This window comes from Podarcis liolepis, assembly GCF_965112155.1.
Source record: "Podarcis liolepis genome assembly, chromosome: 3".
NCBI classification, from domain to species: Eukaryota; Metazoa; Chordata; class Lepidosauria; order Squamata; family Lacertidae; genus Podarcis; species Podarcis liolepis.
Genome location: NC_139557.1, coordinates 116,541,204 through 116,557,880, shown reverse-complemented (window position 1 = coordinate 116,557,880; position 16,677 = coordinate 116,541,204). Strand labels below are relative to the sequence as shown.

Sequence of the window (16,677 nt, the reverse complement as noted above, 5' to 3'; positions counted from 1 at the left end):
GCGGAGACGCGAACCCGGTTCACCAGATTACGAGTCTACCACCCTTAACCATTACACCAAGCTGGCTCTTAATCCCTCAGATGAGAAATTAATCCCTCAGATGAGAAGACATCACCAACATCTCTAAGAATCTCCTATTGAGTGAAAGCAATCCATTACATTTTCCACTAAATGGATACAACATTAATCTGTTCCAGACTTTTAAAAAGAATCCCTAAAACAGCAATTTAACATGAATTGTACTGTCTAATGAGATCATTGATCCATAAAATGAAAGCAATAAACAATGTAATGCAGACACACAATCAATCAATCAATCAGTAGCTGAACTGGGTTTCACTCAATCACAAAAATTTTACATCTGCAAGTGTAGAATTGGAAGTGTTGGACCATTGTCTTGCCTCAGTAATGGACTGGATGAGAGGCAACAGAGTCTTGTGACTCCAAAAACTGCACAGTGGCATAAACAGAAATCGAACATGGTGCAGCTGGGGGGAGGTTTGCACTGTCCACCCGGGCATCCGCAACCCACTGCTGGTCCCCCCACCCCGCCCATGCTTGACAGGCACCCCCTGCTCCCTAACAGCGGTGGCAGAGTCTGGCTGGGCAAGAAGCTACATTCAGCAGGGGCATACAGCTCCCCATACACACTCCCAAGCGGTGCCCCGCCCCCCGCTCCATTAACAGTGGTAGGGCACGGGGGATCGCATGGTGGTGGTGAAGCCACACCTCTTTGCCAACCGCATTCCCCCTTCATTGTGACAGCTGGGAGGAGGCTTGGGAGGCTCCCCCCCCCGCTCGAAGCAGCCCGGGTGTGTGGGGCAAAGGTGCTCCACCTGCCCTCCACTCCCAAGCCTCGGAATGAGTTTGGGAGCCTGCGGGACAATGGCAGGTTGCCTGCCCTTCACCTCCAAGCCGTCTGAACAAATGGGGAAGGGGGGAGGCCGCCGGCAAAGTGTCACCCTCCCAAAGAAGCCTGGGAGTGCAACGGTGTGCAGCCTGCCCTCCAACCCCCAAGCCTCACCTGAGCTGTCAAAATGAAGGGAGAAGGGTGGAATGCTGTCGGAAAAGTGGTACTGTCCCACCCTTACCCCCGACAGCTCGGGGAAGGCTTGGGAGTTGTGGGTGGGCAGCATGCTGTGGTCATGCAACCCCGATGGTCCTCCTACGCAGCTGTTTAAGCAGCATAGCACCCGGTCAGGATTATAAGCCGCACTTTAACTTTTCCAGATTAGAATTCCGGAAAGATGTGAGGCTTCTAATCGGGCCAATACGGTATCATCTCTCTTCTATGAAATGCTTCTTCTGGACTTCCTGGCGTGGTGCGCTCAGTGATGGGTCTGGGAAAGTGCTCTGTTGCAGTAAGAGCACTCCCAGTCACGGGTACGGGCTAAAAGGATGGGGAAGCAAGGGTGACGCGAACCCTGAAGAGGTCTGAGAGGAGGTTCCAGACTGAAGAAAATAGATCCGAGCAGCGTATAAAGGGGTTTTCTGGCGTTCCAGCACAAAGAGTGGAGGAAGGTGGAAGGTGGAAGAACCTCAGCACAGAAACATCACACATGACCGTGGGATGCCCCTTAGACCCAAATGAGAAAGCACCAGGCTGCTCCAAGCTAAAACTGTAAAATCAAGAGTACTCCTGAAAGGAAGAAAGTAACAATGCTGGTTTAAAATAAAAGGAGTACGGAATAAGATTATAAAGGGTCAGCGAGACTTCCGGGTCAGCGCCATCGTTAATGGCGGATTCCCTCTGAGTCTCAGAGGGACCAGCTCCACGGGATCGGGTCTTACCGCTGCGGCAAAGCAGGGGCCCTTTAAAAATCACAGGCGGGGGAAGCCTGTGAATGTGGGGACTCGGCGGGCACCATTTGCGCCCCCCCAAGTTGTGAAGGGACCCTTTTAAGGGCTCCAGAGCGGGACGGGGTGAGCGGCGTGGTGCTGAGAGTCGACTGCTTCTTCCGCGGAGTGAAGCCGCACAGCCGTTATCGGAGAGCACTGACTTTTTCCTGGGACAATTGGACTTTGAAAGCAACTACCCGTGAGTAGGATTAAATTGGATTTAAAAGGCGAAAAAACAGCTAATTCGGCACCGAAGCGGGAAGGTATAACCAGGAAGTCTGCCTTCCTTTCTTGTAAATAGATCAAAGCAAAGAGACTGTAAGGCAAAAACATAGAAAGACGTTTGGAAAAAAGACCTAAATCTTAACATCTGGAAAGTGGTCTCCCCTCCAGATTGCAGGAGAGGAGGGGGGAAAGATTGAGTTGTATTTATCTGCAAAAAAGGGGGGAAAGGAAGCTAAAATCCGCTGCCTAAAACCTGGGAACAGACTGCCTCTAGATAAGGAAAGCCGCACAGTGGAAAGCCTATCGGTAAGCAGAGGAATTTTGACAGCTAACTCTGCAGAAGAGATACAGTGTTTCTGGACTTCTCCTGGTTTGAAAGTAACTGTTCAAGTGCACTGAAACTGTTGTCTTTAAGTGAATTGGGGGAATCTATAAAGATCATCTTTGTTCTTAAAAGTTGCAAGCTTTGGCTGTTACTGTGTCCCCCTAGAGGAGGTTGGACATTGTTACAATAACAACTGGGTTAGAGGAAAATTCCATTCCAAAACAAACTTTTAACTGTGGGAACGACCTTGAATTCTCATGAGAGTGTTATGGCAGATGGGAGAGGAAAGTTAGAGCTGGCGCAGGAAAAAACTACTAGGTCTGGCAGACACTATCGGACAGATACTGCGCAGCAGAGAAGGGCTTCAACATCTGGAGCATCTGGAACATCAGGGGCTGCACCTCCACAGGTTAAACCAAAAGTTATGTCGTCCGAAGACGTTTTGGCATATGCACTTGGAAAAATTAATGAATCTTTGGAAAATTTAGCTAAGCAGGTAGCTGAGACAGATAAACAAGTAGCTGAAGCATCAGTTAAAATTGATCTGAATACTACAAGTATTAATAATTTGGGACAGAAGGTGAACACCAATACAGAGTCTATTGAAAAATTATTACAGGAATCTGCCTCGACCCGAAAGATAGCTGAAGAAGCAAAAGATATTGCAACTACTACTCAAGAGAAGATACAACCAGTATATAAGAAATTGGAGGACCACGATTTGACATTGTCTATGATTGAATTGAAAGAAAGACAAAGTAATTTAAGAATCAGGGCTGTACCAGAACGGGAGAAAGATAATCTGGCTGATTTTCTTACACAGCAATTTACAGACTTTTGGCAACAGGACTTGGGGAAGGAAGAATTTAAGATAGTGAATGCATTTAGACTTGGAAGAGGACAAAGCAGGAACAAGGTGAGGGACTGCTTGATTACTTTTTGAACAAAAGAAGAGAGAGACAAAATTTTGAATTTGCACTATCAAAAGTCTTTGGAAATTTACAACTCAAGTGTGGTGATATTTAAGGACATTCCAAAACATCTTTTGGACTTAAGGTTTAACTACGGAGATCTAGTTGCCCTGTTGAAAAGAAATAGAATTCTTTTCAGGTGGGAATTTCCTCAAGGCCTGTCCTTTAAATACAAAGGAAGAAAGATAAAAATAAGATCAGTCAGGGATAAAGACAGGTTCTTGAAAGATCACGAAGAAGACCTACAGAAAGAAGCGGAATCTGGAGAAGAGCCAAAAGGCATACTAGACATAGCAAACTTATCTTTTGGATTGCATGGCCCAGAGAAAGAGACACCATCTACAGAACAAGAACACACACTTGGTGCAGTTGGAGGTAAAGTGAAGTAACCCCATCATGGCTCTGCAACTGTTAAGCTGGAATTGTAATGGTCTGAACTCCCCTCGAAAGAGAAAAAGTGTTTTTCATCTACTAAAAAAGGAACAATTGGACTTGATTTGTTTACAAGAAACACATATAACTGTTCAGTTCTGTTAATTGATTTTGTGGGAACTTGCAGATTCTGGCTTGACACAATTAACTCAAGGCAGTGTCAATTTACTCTTGGCAGAAAGCCCAGGTCTGCTTGACCTAGAAACTACTTACTCTGATTGGTTAACGACCAGCACTCAACTCTGTTATCTGGGAATGCTAGCACAGTTTGGTGTTAGGTGTGTTAGGAGTAAAAGTGCTGTGTATGGTTATGAGAGAGAGAGAGAAAGAAAGGATTTATTTGCTTTGTTTTGTATGCAGAAACTCTGCTGGTTTTATTTTTCCTTTTAATAAATCCTGTAAATAGTTATTCTGAGTCTAGCTGACTAGTCATTACCACCTCAACTAGCTTCTTCGCTGTGCAGGAAAACTCTGCTACGTTTGGGCTAAAGCCAGTAGGGCTATGCCTGACACTTCAAAGTTCCATGAGGTTATGGGCATTGTGCTGCCAGCCTGAGTTGTGGTGGTGTCAGCATCAACGGTGTTGGTTCCAGTAGTCCCAGAAGTTGTTGTTCCTGTCGGTGCAGCAGATGGACACTGGCTGGTTCCTGACTGTTGTGAGCTGGTGACGCAGTGGACACAAGGACAACAGCTGCAGCGTGTGAGTGCTGGGTGCTGTGGTTCCCGTTTTCTCTCTCGGTGGTCGTGAGTAGCTGGTTCCGGGTTCCAGGGACATCGCTCTCAAGATGGCCTCACAACCAGTTCAGATGGCTTTTGAGCGTCTGAATGACTCCAATTACTTGCTGTGGTCGGAACGCATGCAGGCAGTGCTGCAGAGGGATCGTCTCTGGCAAGTGGTGAGTAAGTTTCCTACGAAGCCTGATGATGAAGACCTCGATAAAGACCAAAGAGCAAGGGCCACAATTGTCTTGGGGCTGGAAGATTCCCAGTTGCCATATGTGAGGGGAATCAAGACAGCTAGAGGTGTGTGGCAAGCACTTAAAGAACTCCATGTGCGTGAGACAGCGGTTTCCAAGCTGTTCATTCGCAAGGCATTGTACAAGGCAATGTTACAGCCTGGGGTTACAATGCAGGAACACCTACACAGTTTACAGTTAAAGTTTGCTGCGCTACAGGAAAGAGACTGTGCGTTAGACCAGCAGGAGAAGGTGGCTATTATTTTGAGTTCTCTCCCGGAAAGCTGGGATAATTTAGTTTTGTCTCTAGAAGGCATACAGGAGCGTGATTTATCAGTCAGTTACGTTACTGGGCGTTTGATTGAAGAATGGCAGAAGAGGCAAGAAAGGTCGTTGGCTGCAGAGACTTCTACTGGCGGGCGGTTTGGAAGGAGTTCTCATGCCGTGCCAGAGGTGAAGCAAAAGCAGCGTACTGGTGAGGAGTCAGCGTTTGCTGTTAGGCGTTGTTTCCGATGTGGGTCTTCAGTGCATCTAAAACGACAATGTCCGGAGTTGGTCAAGTCTCAGTTGCCGGTGCAGGAGCAGAGACGAGATCAGCAGCAGCAGCAGAAGCAGCGTAAAAAGAAATTCTTCAAACAAAAACAGTCAGCTCAGCTGGTGACCGCCAAGGTCAAGATTGCTGATGAGAAACAAGCGGTCTGGGTGGTCGATTCGGGAGCGTCTCGCCACATCGTAAATTCAGATGAATTGTTTGTTTCCAAGAACTCAGCACAGCGCAGCCAGGTGGCTCTAGCAGACGGAAGTACTTCCGAAGTGATTTCGGGGGGTGCAGTTTTTGTTCCTTGTCTTCGTGAGTGCCTGCAAAATGTACTTTGTGTGCCTTCATTAAGGAGCAATCTGATGTCTGTAGATTGTTTGCTAAAAGCTGGGTTTAAAGTGTATTTTGAAGGAGACAGTTGCATTATTAAGAAGGCTGGTGAGATTTTAGGCACTGCTAAGTCAGAGGGAGGCTTGTTTTGGCTTAAAGCAGGATCTCAAGTTGCAGCAGTAGTCAGTAAATCTCAGCCTGCAGTGAATAACAAAGCTATACATGACAACTGTGTGCACTTATTGCATAGGAAAATGGGGCATGCTTGCTGGAAAAGTGTACTAAAAATGTCTGAATTGGCTGATGGGGGTAATTTAAAGAGTTGTAACAAGTACCTTGATTGTAATGTCTGTAAAAAGGTTAAAGCCCACAGAGTCTCTTACCCCAGAAGTGACAGAGTTAGTGAGTCACCGCTACAGCTGGTTCACATGGACGTAATTGGTCCATTTGCTGTAAGCAGGGGTGGAGCGCGTTTTTCACTAACAATTGTGGATGACGCCACGCGTTACTCTTGGGTTTTTCCCATGAAGAATAAGGGTGACGTGTTCACTAAGTTTAAAGGCTGGGTGGCATCTGTGGAAAGATTTCTGTCCATTAAACTCAGAAGGATTCAGACAGACAGAGGTGGCGAATTTATGTCAAATGCCTTTAGAGATTGGTTACAAAAGCGTGGCATTGGGCACAGAAAAACGAACGTTTTTTCCCCAGAGGAGAATGGCGTTGCAGAGCGAAAAAACAGATCTTTACAAGATATGATGTTTGCCATGCTTGATGATGCTGATTTGCCCATGTCTTATTGGGGGGAGAGCATGCTCACCGCGTGTTATCTCCAAAATAGGCTCTTTCATCAAACAATAGGTACAACCCCGTACTTTAAATTGTTTCAGAAAAAAACTAAAATTGACCATTTGCATGTGTTTGGATCAAAAGCCTGGGTATTAATTCCAAAACAAATGAGGAAGAAGGGAGATCCTAAGACCAAACAGTTAGTGTTTGTGGGTTACCAGGAGCTGGGAAAAGGTTTCCGCTTTGCTGAAGGGACAAATGGCATTGTGATCTCCAGGAATGCCAGTTTTTGTGAACATAGTGGCTGGGAGAGACTACATGCCAATACTGAGGTTTGGTTTGAACCTTCCCAGGAGCTTCATGACTCTGAAGGTAGACACAGAGAATCAGAGTCTGAGGGGGAGGAAAGTTCAGATAAGAGCTCTCAAGAAAGTGGAGTTAGCCAGAGACCAGTTGCTAAGCAACAAAAGAGAGGTCGTAGTTCTGAGGAGGACAGTGGGTCAGAAGAAAAATTTTCTCCCAGAAGATCTAAAAGACAAAACAAAGGAGTGCCTCCGGTGCGTTTTTCTCCTGATACTGCAAATGTTTTTAGTGTAATTGCAGAGCCCAAGAGTTTCCAGGAGGTGTTAAAGTTACCAAAAGAGGAGGCAGAGCTCTGGAAACAGGCAATGGAGGAAGAGATGTCCTCTCTGAATGAGCACAAGGTTTTTACACCAGTAGCAGCGCCTGAGGGGGCAAAGATTGTAGGCTGCAGGTGGGTGTACAAACTTAAACCTCTGGTGACAGGAGAGTACAAATACAAAGCTCGTTTAGTGGCTCAAGGATATTCTCAGAGGCCTGGAAAAGATTATGACGAAACTTTTTCCCCAACTGCTAAGGGGGACAGTGTAAGGCTGATTTTAACGCTTGGAGCAAAGAGAAAACTCCTGTTAAACCATTTTGATATCCAGACTGCATATTTACATGCATCAATATCAGAAGACCTGTATCTAGCCGAACCGCCTGGTTATGAGACAGGTTCCAATAGAGTGTTAAAATTAAACAAAGCTCTATATGGTCTCAAACAGGCTACGAGATCTTGGAACAAGTGTTTCCATGAAGCCTTAGTGTCATTTGGTTTCAAGCAGAGTACAGCTGACAATTGTGTTTATGTACGTGGTACAGGCAGTGATCAAGAGTTTTGTCTGATTTATGTAGATGATGTATTGTATGCCTGCAAAACAGATAAACAAACTAAAAGGTTTGCCAAGCAATTGTCCAGTAAGTTCAAAGTGAAAGACTTAGGCCCGGTTAGGACATATCTAGGGTTGGAAGTGTGCTGGGCCCAAGATGGCAGCTGCCTAATTAGTCAGCAGAACAAAGTTAAGCAACTACTGACTACATACAGGATGCAGGATTGCAAAGGGGCAGCAGTGCCTATGGATCCAGGTTTCATAAAAACACTTCATATAGATGAGAGTCCTGAATTTGAACATCCTGATGTATATCATTCTGTAATTGGAAGTTTATTGTATCTAGCACAGTGGTCCAGACCTGATATTAGCTACGCAGTAGGCATATTAAGTAGATTGGTCTCAAAACCCACACTAAATGCCTGGAAAGGGGTAAAACAAGTTCTGAGGTACCTCAAACAAACAATTGGCTATATGTTACAATTAAATTCTTCCGAGGACGAAATGTTGAGTTGCTACTGTGATAGTGACTGGGGAAATTTGCCAGATAGAAAATCTGTCACAGGACTAGTCATAATGGTCAGTGGAGCTTTAATCAGCTGGCGGTCACGCAAGCAAGACGTTGTAAGTGTGTCATCAACGGAATCAGAGTACGCCGCATTGAGTGAATTGTGCAACGAGGTGATTTATTTCAAGCATTTGTTAACAGATTTAAATGTGAATTGTGGAGAACCAGTACAAGTTTACATTGATAATCAAGCTTGTATAACCTTAAGTAAAACAGAGGGTTTCAAATCACGTTCCAAACATATCTCTGTAAAATACCAAAATGTACGTTGCTGTGTACAAGACAATATAATCACATGTACTTATGTATCAAGTGAAGAAAATGTAGCAGATGTATTAACTAAACCATTGGCAAAGATAAAGAACAAGCAAATGTGCAAGGGTTTAGGTTTGCTGGAAAAATAATCTCCTACATAGGTGTTTTTTGATGTTAATTGTCCAGCAGAATCTGTGAGGGGGTGTTCAGTTCTGTTAATTGATTTTGTGGGAACTTGCAGATTCTGGCTTCACACAATTAACTCAAGGCAGTGTCAATTTACTCTTGGCAGAAAGCCCAGGTCTGCTTGACCTAGAAACTACTTACTCTGATTGGTTAACGACCAGCACTCAACTCTGTTATCTGGGAATGCTAGCACAGTTTGGTGTTAGGTGTGTTAGGAGTAAAAGTGCTGTGTATGGTTATGAGAGAGAGAGAGAGAAAGAAAGGATTTATTTGCTTTGTTTTGTATGCAGAAACTCTGCTGGTTTTATTTTTCCTTTTAATAAATCCTGTAAATAGTTATTCTGAGTCTAGCTGACTAGTCATTACCACCTCAACTAGCTTCTTCGCTGTGCAGGAAAACTCTGCTACGTTTGGGCTAAAGCCAGTAGGGCTATGCCTGACACTTCAAAGTTCCATGAATAACAAGACTACACAGGAAACTACTGATTAATAAAAGATTGGGACAGGAGTTTATCTCATCTGACAAAGTTTTAAAAAGAGGAGTTGTGATATATGCAAAGGAGAGATTATTACCGAAATTAATCTTTAAAGATGAACAAGGCAGATTTTTGGCAATTGAAATTCAAGTTCAAGGAGAGAAATTTTTGATTCTAGGAATTTATGCACCGAATGTGGGGGAATCTGAATTTTTTAAAAAGTTGCACGAGACTTTACTGGACTATTTGGATTACAATTTGATTTTGATGGGGGACATGAATGGAGTAGCATCTACAAATATGGATAAGGCACAAAGACAGGTAGTTACCAAGGATGGTAGACTACCGAAAACATTTTTTGAAATGACAGACAATATGGACTTAGTGGACATTTGGAGAGTAAAGATCCCCTTGGGAAGAGAGGGAACCTTATTTTCTGAAGCCAAGATGACATGGACTAGAATTGACCAAATATGGATAACTAGAGGAATGGCACCAAAGATAAAGAAAGTAGAAATCTGCCCAAAAACCTGCTCCGACCATAACGCTGTAAGGATGGAGATGAAACAAATATCAACCGGATCCTTCAGATGGAGGATGAATGACACCTTATTTAGAGATGAAGAAGTATATAAAAAGGCCCAAAAAACTTTGAGAGACTATTTTGAAATAAATATGAACACCAATGTAGAAAAAAGAGTAATATGGGATGCAAGCAAAGCGGTCATGAGAGGGTTTCTGATACAACAGAATGCAACAAAAAAGAGAAGTCAGAATGAGAAGAAAGATAAAATTTTGGAGAAAATAAAAGAAAGTGAGAAGAAATTGAGAGCAAAACCAAAGTCGCAGGAGATTTTGAGAGAAATAAAATTATATCAAGTACAATACATGAAAATGATGAATCAGGAAATAGAATGGAAAATTAAACAAATGAGACAAAAAACATTTGAATCAGCTAATAAATGTGGGAAATTGTTGGCCTGGCAAATGAAAAAAAGACAAAAATTAAATACTATTACAAACTTAGAAGTAGAAGGAAAGAATATACACAACACAATTGAGATTAGAAACTGTTTCCAGTGGTACTTTAAACAATTATACACACAAGGGCCACAGAAGGAAACGGACATAGACCGATTCTTGAAGACAAATGTATTACAAAAAATCTTTCAAGAAAGTAAATTAATGCTGAACTATAAAATATCTGAACAGGAAGTAGAAGGTGCCATTCAAAATATGCAATTGGGCAAATCTCCAGGACCGGATGGGCTGACTTCTAGATATTATAGATCCTTGAAAGAGTGGTTATTGCAACCTTTGAAAGAAGTCTGCAATGAAATTTTGGAGGGGAAAAGGGCACCAGAGTCGTGGAAAGAGGCGTATATTACACTTATACCTAAAACAGAGACTGAAAAGACCCAGCTTAAGAACTACCGCCCTATATCGTTACTTAATGTGGATTATAAAATTTTTGCAGACATTTTGGCCAAGAGATTGAAAAAAGTATTGATGGAAGAGATCCATAAAGACCAAGTGGGCTTTCTTCCGGGAAGACACCTGTCTGATAATTTGAGGAATATAATTGATATTTTGGAAAAATTAGAAGTGAATATAAACACTAAAGTAGTTTTGATATTTGTGGACGCGGAGAAAGCTTTTGACAATATCTCTTGGAGTTTTATGAAGAAGAACCTACAAGGGATGGGGGTAGGCCAAGGTTTTGAAAATGGTATAGGTGCAATATATTCTGAACAAAAGGCTAAATTAATTGTAAATAATGTGGTGACGGAATAATTTAAGATAGAAAAAGGAACACGACAGGGGTGCCCAATTTCCCCACTGCTTTTTATATCGGTCCTGGAGGTTCTGCTGAATATGATTAGAAGGGACCGGTTGGTTAAAGGTATACAGGTCAGAGCCAAACAGTACAAATTGAGAGCATTTGCAGATGACTTAGTATTGACGTTACAGGAGCCAGAATCTAGCACTAAAAGGGTTCTAGAATTTATTCAAGAATTTGGTCAAGTGGCAGGATTTAAATTGAACAAGTTAAAAACTAAGGCTTTAGAGAAAAATTTAACACCGATTGAAAGAGAGAGGTTTCAGAATGAGACAGGATTGACTGTGGTAAAGAAAGTGAAATACCTGGGGATTAATATGACAGCCAAAAATGGGAATTTATTTAAAGATAACTATGAAAAATGTTGGATGGAAGTGAAAAAAGACTTAGAAATTTGGTCAAATTTGAAGCTTTCAGTGTTGGGTCGTATTGCTGTGATAAAAATGAATGTATTGCCTAGAATGTTGTTTTTGTTTCAAACATTGCAAATTGTGGACAAGATGGATTGTTTCAAGAAGTGGCAGAGAGATATTTCTAGATTTGTCTGGCAGGGCAAGAAGCCCAGAATAAAATTTAAGATATTAACTGATGCAAAGGAAAGGGGTGGATTTGCCCTGCCAGACTTTAAACTTTATTATGAATCAGCAGCTTTCTGCTGGTTGAAAGAATGGCTGCTTCTGGAAAACACAGACATTTTGGATTTCGAAGGTTTTAACAACGTATTTGGATGGCATGCATATTTATGGTATGATAAGGTTAAAGCACATAAAGCATTCAAAAATCACATTGTCAGGAAAGCATTGTTTAATGTTTGGATAAGATATAAGGATTTATTGGAAAATAAAACCCCAAGGTGGTTGTCACCGATGGAAGCGAAAGCTTTGAAAGGGCTCAATATGGAGGCCAAATGGCCAAAATATTGGGAAGTTTTTGAACAAGAAGGAGACAAATTGAAATTGCAGAGTTTTGAGAAATTAAAAAACAAAGTGAGAGATTGGCTTCATTATTATCAGATAATGGAGGCATATAATTTGGATAAGAAAATTGGCTTCCAGGTGGAAAAATCAAAATTAGAAACAGAACTGTTAGAACCCAAAACTAAAAATTTGTCAAGAATGTATAACTTGCTGTTGAAATGGAATACCCAGGATGAAACGGTGAAATCTACTATGATTAAATGGGCACAAGATGTTGGACATAATATTATGTTTGCTGACTGGGAACAGTTATGGACCACAGGTATCAAGTTTACGGCATGTAATGCCCTAAGAGAGAATATTATGAAAATGATATACAGGTGGTACATGACACCAGTCATGACCTTTGGTGGACGTGCCCAAGGATTAAGGCTTTCTGGGAAATGATATATAATGAACTGAAAAAGGTATTTAAATATACCTTCTTGAAGAAACCAGAGGCCTTTCTTCTGGGCATTGTCGGCCAATTGGTGCCAAAGAAGGACAGAACTTTTTTTATGTATGCTACAACAGCAGCAAGAATACTCATTGCAAAGTACTGGAAGACACAAGATCTACCCACTTTGGAAGAATGGCAGATGAAGGTGATGGACTATATGGAATTGGCAGAAATGACTGGCAGAATCCGAGACCAGGGAGAAGAGTCAGTGGAAGAAGATTGGAAGAAATTTAAAGACTATCTACAGAAATATTGTAAAATTAATGAATGATAGAATGATGTTGGATAGAAATTAAACGGTTTCCAGCTGTAATGCTCTAAGAGATATGAAAAAAGGGTTATAAATGGGTAAAAACTTAATGGTAAGGATTTGCTGAACTAATAAATTGAAGTGGAATACAAAAAAGGGAGGTATGAGGAGGTCTGGGAAATTAGTTAAAAGAAAATAAGTAATGAAAATATGTGTGTTTTTAACTGTTTTTATTTTGTATTTTTCTTTTTCTTTCTTCATTTTTACTGTAATATTTCAAAAAAAACCTTAATAAATATATTGTATATAAAAAAAGATTATAAAGGACAGTAAAGCTAACTGAGAGAGGAGCTTCAGCGTTCTGAGACTTAGCAAGTCGTGGAAAATAAGCCTTGTAAAGAGGCAGGAAATAAAAACTGAGACATACCGAGTACCTGCTTCTTCAAGGGGAATCACTTTTGAGAGAGATAAGGAGCTGAAACAGCAAGCGGCAGCAGCAGTGACAATAAAGCAGTGGCCTTTGAGAAGGAGATCAGCACAAAACAAAGGGATGAGTAAAAAAAAAATGCTTCTTCTGTTAAAATCCATAAACTTTGACTAAGACATTGCACTTTTGGAATTGTAAATGTTTGCTATAGAATTGCTTTTTCAAAGCTGCTTTCTCACTCTGCTTCACATTAATGAAATCGCCTCACCCTCTGAGCACCTCCCAAATAAACACCACCACTAAATCAAAATAGTTGTGGCCCATAACAAAAATTAGGGATGTTACCTGTCTCTTTGCAGCAGTACACATACTCAGCCACATGGCAAATCATTCCAGAACCCTTGCGTTCATCACTTGAACAACGAGCCTTGCAGCGACCTTTACAATCTTTCTGCACGGTGGGGGTGGATTCTGGAGAAATATTAGGTATATAGAATTCAATCCCTCAGATCAGAGATCACCAACATTTCTAAGCATATCATATACAGAGAATACCTGGGACTGACAGCAGCACCAACAGGAGAAGTAGAGGGACAGAGGTCTTCATGGCTGAATGCTGGAGCCACCAGAGTTTCCTTCTAGCTCAAAGATATTGCAGAGAGAGAAAGGATCCTCTATTTGTACTTCCCAAGGGAATGGTGAAAGGAAGCTTTCAGGGGGAAGGAAAGGACTGTGTGTTCCAAAAATTCTGCTAATGATATTCACGGCTACCATGCACCCTTTCAGTTTTGGATAATTAATTCTTGCTGTTCATCTTGCGAGAACAGGATGTTCTTCTTATGTTCCTCATAGAATCATGGAGTTGGAAGGGACCCCATGGGCCTTCAAGTCCAACCCCCTGCAATGCACTGGATGAACGTGGCAAGGACCCCGTAAGGAGCCTCACCGCAGCATTCTGCACCCGCTGGAATTTCTGGGTCAGCTTCAAGGGCAGCCCCATGTAGAGTGAGTTACAATAATTGAGCCTGGAGGTGACCGTCACATGGATCACTTTGGCCAGATCAGGGTGAGAAAGGTAAGGGACCAACTGCTTAATACGGCAGAGATGGAAAAATGCCACCTTTGCTGTGGCTGCAACCTGTGCCTCCATGGAAAGGGAGGCATCAAATGTTACACCCAAACTCTTGACAGAAGGCGCTGGGCCCCCACATATGCATGGTGTGTTAGTTTGCTTAAGGACTGTGTCACTGTTTTTTCTGCCTGATTTAAGCATGTTATTTCATGCTGGAATTAACCCTTCTGAACTTTCCTCTATGGTCCCTCTAACTCCAAAATGACATTTGACAGAATACCAGCCAGCTGGTGAGTGGTTGGGACATGTCTTTCTCAATCAAAGTAGTTTAAAGCTCCCAGTTGATCTGTTGAAGTCCCATCCTGACCCACATGTTCTCATGGATGACAGCATGAGAGTGTGGGGCTTCTTAATGGGGAAATCTGGAGGGAGTTGTTAGCTCTGCAGGGCCGAGTTTCACCATCCCTGCCATAGTGGAATCAAACATTTGGCCAAAGTACAGCTAGACTCTTATAATATGCCCCTTTTCATTCTGTTCTAGGCCACATTCATGTTAGACAATACGTTTGGCACCCAGTTCATATTCAGCATCATTGGATTGTTTGAATATTAGCCATTTTCAAGTGTTGCTTTGAAAATTTGGCTATGACTTCCCCCATCTAGTAGACATATTGATATGGAATCATCATTGGGCGCCATTTTGTCCTTTACCTCTCTCAGAAAAATGCCTCAGGCCAACTCTTATATGCTTTGCAGACAACTTACTGTATTTTTTGCTCTATAAGACACACTTTTTCCCCTTCACAAATTAAGGGGAAATGTGTGTGCATCTTATGGAGCAAATGCAGGCTCCTTAGTTTCAGTGATAGCAACACGAAGACTCCGACGCGCAGAGAGGGAGAGCTCCCCCTGCGCTCCGAAGGCTTCGTGTTGCTTTCGCTGGAGCCCCCGGAGCACAGTGGGAACTCCTGCTGCACTCCGGAGGCTTCAGGCAGCTATCTGCAAGCCTTCGGAGCGCAGCAGGAGTTCCCACTGTGCTCCGAAGGCTTGCGGATAGCCGCCTGAAGCCTGGAGAGTGAGAGGGGTCGGTGCACACCGATCCCTCTTGCTCTCCAGGCTTCGCGTCGCTGGAGAGGCCCTGCACAGTTTTCCCTCTCTGCGCAGCGCCCCTTCAGTAAAGCGGGAGGAGAAATGGAAGGGGCTCCGTTTCTCCTACCACTTCGCTGAAGGGGCGCTGCCTTCAGCTGCACTTGGGAGCCCCAATGGAGAATCCCTGGAGCAGCTGGTCCCAAACTGCCCTTTGAAGCTGAGCATCTGTGCTTTGAGAGGTACCTGCACTCCACTTTGAAACTCTGACAATAAGCTGAGAATCAGCACCATGCCAAACCCAGGCACAACATTGCCTGCCCCACATGTACCAACATGTTATCAAGTGTAGGAAATACACAGTATTCCTGTGAGAGGGAGGGGAAAACCCAGGAACACCTGAAAAGAAGCCAGATATTTTCTTCCTTCTTGCTTGCTCAATCCCACCCAAAAAAAACCATGTTCTGAAAGTCAGTGTGCAGAAAACAAAGAAAGCACCAACAGAGAAAAACGTAAGCAAAATATATGAAACCTCAAAAAAAACCTCATTGTACCCAAGGAGCAGAAGAGGCCTCCTTCGCTTGCAAAAATGTTTGTCCATCTGCTTTACATCGAGAACAGGATGCTGGACTTGATGGGCTCTTCATACGTTCCTCATAGAATAATGGAGTTGGAAGGGACCCCATAGGCCTTCAAGTCCACCCCCACCCCCCGCGATGCAGGAATCTCAGCTAAAACACCCAGGACATCATCCTGGACATTCTGAAACTCAAATACCCCAAACTGACCAGTTGGGTCTTTTAGAGCAAACTGCAGTGCTGAGAATAGCTGGCCCTCCCATGGCAAATGTAGCAGTATGAAGAAGGAAACAAATAATGGAATAGAATGAGACATGTGTGCTTGATCAGTGGTTCTGCTCCAGTCTCCAGGAGACTCACAGATATAATCAAAAGTTTCCCCTTGTTTATGGATCACTGCTGAAGGATGTTGTGGCACCCACAAGGAAAAGAATGAACAGGCTACTTGTTCTCAACTGCCCATCTCAATGGCTAGACAATATGTACCTTTCTGGTGACTTCGTTTTCCCCTGAAAAGCAACCACCGAGAAAATCAATAACTGTGTCCTCTTTGGATGGAAGCCCTGACCAAGATGGCCAGCGGGAGTCTCTCCTTTATTGATCCCTCAAGCTCCTGAAAACTGAAAGGGGAAGTATTTTATCTTATCCATGGTTTGTTAGTTTAAGGGCTGTGTCACTGTTTTTCGTGCCCTATTTAGGCATGCTATTTCATGCTGTATTTAACCTTTCTGAGCTTTCCTCCACATGCATGCTGCACACCCAGGGATGCAGTGATGTCACCCCCCTCGGGGATGGCACCTGGGGAGGACACACCCTCCACACTCCCTTCCTCTACCAGTGTCCAATTGTGCTGTTTTTCCTCTGACTCCAAAATGGCTCTTGCATTTGGCAAAATACCAACTATCTGGTGAGTGGTTGGGAGCTTGTCTTTCTCAATCAAAGTAAAGCT

At 43.0% G+C, this 16,677-nt stretch overlaps 1 long non-coding RNA gene across 1 annotated transcript; it reads right to left on the bottom strand.

Annotated features, from left to right (window-relative positions):
- Nucleotides 1–1,711: 1,711 nt before the first annotated feature.
- On the bottom strand, nucleotides 1,712–12,885 carry LOC310702923. The gene is made up of 3 exons (XR_014523796.1): nucleotides 12,672–12,885; nucleotides 9,047–9,577; nucleotides 1,712–3,880 (listed from the first exon to the last, which is right to left on the bottom strand). It is a non-coding gene; the product is annotated as an uncharacterized lncRNA (long non-coding RNA).
- Nucleotides 12,886–16,677: the final 3,792 nt, after the last annotated feature.